Here is a 4,799-nt window from a genome sequence, read left to right on the forward strand (position 1 = left end):
TGCGGTGGCGCCTCGTGCACGGCATCCTGGCCACCGGCACCTTTGTTCGCCACCTGGACCCGGCGGCCTCAGCGGTCTGCCCCTTCTGCCCGGGGGTGCTGGACGAGGACATTTTCCACGCTTTCCTTGACTGCCCCCGGCTGCAGCCGCTCTTTGCCACCCTGGGCGTGCTGCTTTGGGCGCTGGGCCAAGACTTCTCGGAGGACATCTACATCCACTCCTTCCCCTACTGGGCGGCTGAGCAGGCCACAGTCAGCCTGGCCAGCTTCCTGCTGGGCCAGGCCAAGATGGCCACCCTGAAGAGCTGGCGAAACTGGCTCGCCAGGACCGGGATGGTCGACGCCCTGCAGCTCTTCCCCCTGCTGGTGCGGGCCTGCCTCTCGCTCCAGTTTGAGCATGTGGTCCTGCGGCGGTGCCCACCTTCGAGGAACGCTGGGCCCTTGAGGGGGTGCTGTGCCGAGTCGAGGCGGGACACCTGCTCCTTGCCCTGTAACACCACCAGCTGCTCAAGCTGCGGAGACGCATCCAGCGGGCCGAGGCCTTGGACTTTGTTTCATGCAGGTTGACCCCTGAGGCCCCTATGGGTGTCCCCGCTGGCAGAACTGTAAATATGTAAATAATCCTTTTGTTTGCTGTGTTTTTTTAGTCTAGAGTGTACAGGCAGGCCTTGCAGGCCATGAGCCCAGGCCATGTCCGTGAGGCCCAGGTGTTCGGGCCAACCTGTACATAGTCTCTACTGGCCCCAATTTGTCACCCTCCCTGGAATAAATGCCTCTTAAAAGTCAAAGTCTTTCCCTTTGTACATCTAAATGGCAGTTCTCCAGCTGCATACATGGCATTTTTGGCACTTACATTAACATAGCTAGTCCCCCTGTATTATGAACACGTAAAAATATTCATGCATACACTGAACTTATGCAGCTGGCTATGAATTGACCGTACATGTACATGGTTATGTATGTGCCTCCATTCTGGACATGTACCTCTTTCTAACTCATGAAGATTTAGCTGGCTAGAAGTCCATGACTAGTGGGTGTTAGACTCAGGAGGAGGAGGAGCAGAGTCCTCCCATGTTTTTGTTCAAATAGCTGATGAATAGGAGTGGGGTCAAGTGTAGGGGCAGGAAAGAGCAGCTGTACTTAAAGGTAGCTCATCTAGCTCAATGAGTTATTTATCATGTTAAAAAAGAGGGGGCTCTGGACTCTAGTCTCAACTGTGGCTTTAGCTTGGGCAGAATCTTTTGCACGCTTCAGCCAATGACTAATTCAATATAAGGATTAGTAGTCAACCTCAAAAGGAGCACCAGAGAGGGACACCTGTGTATTCTGTGCCCTGTAGCTTGGAGGTTACCATACTATGCTGCAAATTAGGGAGATACAGAGTCAAAAAACACGCTCTGGGTGAGGGGAACCATTATGTAAGTATCTTGGTGAGTACCCAAACCACTCAGCTACTGGGTAGCTACAACTAAAAAAGCTATCCTGTCTCGCCTCTGATACCTGTTTGAGATTTACACTCAGGAATGTAGGCATGTATATAGCTTTTCTGTGAATGCTCAGTTTCCATGTGCACCCCTGCACATCTCTGCTGTAAAGCTCTGGCCAAAAACTTCAGTTTAGATGTATAAAGAGAAATACATTTCTGCCCTGGGTTTCTTATGTATCTAACAGGTAGAATAGAATCTGAACTATAACCTCTTCACTGGAGCCTGTGATTTCTTGTAGAAGTAGAGAAAATGAAAGTATTTGCAGTAGGAAGTTGTCTTGTGGCTAAAAAAATAAACACTATTGCAACATATAAAAATATCCCAGTAAAGTGAAATTCCGAGAACACATGTTCTTGCACAAACACATTAAGAACACATGCCCTTGCAGGAAATTTAGGATTTCCTCAAACTGCAGTGTATCTTAGATTCATAGATTCATAGACATCAGGGCTGGAAGGGACCTCGGAAGATCATCGAGTCCAGCCCCCCGCCCAAAGGGCAGGAAGTCAGCTGGGGTCATAGGATCCCAGCAAGATAAGCATCCAGTTTCATCTTGAAGGTGTTCAATGAAGGCGCTTGAACCACCTCCGGTGGCAGGCTGTTCCAGACCTTGGGGGCTTGGACAGTAAAGAAGTTCTTCCTTATGTCCAGCCTGAAACGATCTTGAAGTAGTTTGTGACCATTCGACCTCGTCATCCCTTGGGGCGCTCTGGTGAACAAACGTTCCCCCAGATGCTGGTTCACCCCTGATAAACTTATAGGTGGCCATCAGATCACCCCTGAGCCTGCGCTTTTTCAGGCTAAAGAGCCCCAGGGCTCTCAGCCTGTCATCGTAGGGTCTGCTTCCCTGACCTCTGATCATGCGCGTGGCTCTTCTCTGGACTCTCTCAAGCTTCTCCACATCCTTTTTGAATTGTGGAGCCGAAAACTGGACGCAGTACTCCAGCTGCGGCCTCACTAAGGCCGAGTACAAGGGGAGAATGACGTCCCGGGATTTGCTTGAAAAGCATCTATGGATGCAAGCCAGCGTTTTGGTCGCTTTACTAGCCACCGCATCACACTGCAGGCTCACGTTCATCTTGTGGTCAATGATGTCCAGGTCAGCCTGGATAACCTGCCTGTCTTCTGGTGTGGATGCTTTGCCCCAAAGTTTGGTGTCATCGGCGAACTTGGCCAGTCCGCTTCTGACTCCAGTGTCCACATCATTAATGAAGATGTTGAACAGTATGGGTCCAAGGACAGAGCCTTGGGGGACCCCACTGGTCACAGGACACCACGATGAGTGACTTCCATCGATTACTACCCTCTGGGTCCGACCCCGGAGCCAATTTTCCAGCCAGCGGATCGTGGAGGACCCAAGGCGACAATTGGCCAGTTTCTCCAAGAGGCGATCATGGGACACCAGATCGAAGGCTTTTTTGAAGTCAAGATATACGACATCAATCTCTTCTCCCTTGTCCAGGTGATAGGTCACCTGGTCGTAGAAGGAAATGAGATTGGTCAAGCAAGACCTACCCGCAACAAACCCGTGCTGGCTATCCCTTAAGATGTTGGCGTCGGCCAGTCCATTAATCTTGAACATTTAGAAACCTGGGAAATGCCAAATGAAGGTTTCACTTCTTAAGTGAAGCAAGCAGATGACCCCCTTCACTTAATTACTAGATTTCTTGATTGCCAGATGAGTAGAAGAGATGGCAAATATTTTGGAGAACAAACCTAATAAGGTTTGTCTACCCAGGAAAGTTACACCTATAGGGGACGTCTACATGCATACTTTACTGTGCACTAGACTATTTTGCTGTGCAGGAAATCATCACCATCTACATGTGTGAGGCAATTAGGCCAGTGTAGACTACTTTACTGCATCATCGGGCAGTCCTATCAGACACAAGTACTATCCAACACCGGAGTAAATTACTGTGCTTAAAGGCACATGTATATGCTGATGTTTGCATTGGTTTACTCTGGCTCAGATTGTGCTGGCATTTATTCAGTGACATTAATAGCACGTGTAGATACACCCATAAGTGTGCATTTAAACCCATTTGGTGATACCAGTATAACTCCCCATAAGGACTTTCTAATTCAATGAAGAGTGTGTATTTTCATGTTAAACTTGTGTCAGTTTTGAAGGCACTGAAGTTAAGCTGAAAATAATAATAGGTTATTCTAGAATAGAAGTGTCCGCATAGTGAGTTTTATTAGTTAGACTAATTTGATGTAGGTCATGGCTGTCCAACTTCAGAGCAGCTGGGGGCTGCACACTCTGTGCACCCACTAAGTTTCTTCCCTTCTCTGCAGGCTGTGCTGACGGCATGTGGTACCCTGCTCCCTTGATGCACTGGCTGTGCAAGTGGTATGTTGCTATCCCCACCGCCCACCACAGGGGATGTACTCATGGTTCACTGCTGCATGGGATGCACTGGAGACATATAATCCCATGGGCCCTGCCCCACCACATGGGAGTAGGGGAAGTGGCCACTGGGGCCACATGTCAACCACTCTTGGGCCCTGATGTAAGTTTATCCGTTTAAATACACTGGTAAAACTGCTGAAACATTTCCATTGAGGCTAGCTCATAAGACCATTCCACCGACACATACACACAGGTAAGTTCCTAACTTGGATGGTACAGTGTGTATGTGTGTGCTTGGGGTACCTGGGATACGGCTCAGGTGAGAGAGAGAGAGTTAAAGCATAGGGAGTGAAAGTTGCCAGAACAGGGATTAGAACTGGTGGAATATAGAGAAGCTAGCTGAGGACCTGAGGCTTGGGTTTACTTAAGGTAGACTGGGGCTGGAAACTGAGGCAGACAGCTGAGATATTGGGGGGGGGGCAGATAAGTGGTGGCAAGGAGAAGACAGCCAGGAAAGAAACAGAGGCAGAAACCTGGTTGCTCAGGGGAAAAGGAAAAGGCAGTGGGGATAAGACAGTGGCAAAGAAACATGGGTTTGCAGGCAGAGAGGAGCTCAGGCCAGGTGTTGGAGGTGGCGGTGAGCCAGAAGCAGGAGAGGGAGAAATGAGACAGAAGTTAGAGGGGCGAGGAGCAGAGATTGGAGCAGGGCCAAACCATAGTAAAGCAAAACCCAACTCAGGGGTCCAAATAACAGTTTTATTACACAGACAACACACTACACAGCCCCATGAAGTTATTGGTTCACACACACACACACACACACACACACAAGCACTCATAATGGCAGCAGGAGAAAGAGACTCAGTGGAAGGGCTGGAGTCCAGGTGGGGAAGAGAAGCAGAGTCCAAGTCCTTGGTTGAAGAGGGGATGGGGGGTTATAGCTACCTATCCAGGCTG

This window comes from Alligator sinensis, unplaced genomic scaffold (assembly GCF_000455745.1).
Source record: "Alligator sinensis unplaced genomic scaffold, ASM45574v1 scaffold1307_1, whole genome shotgun sequence".
Lineage (NCBI taxonomy): Eukaryota > Metazoa > Chordata > Crocodylia > Alligatoridae > Alligator > Alligator sinensis.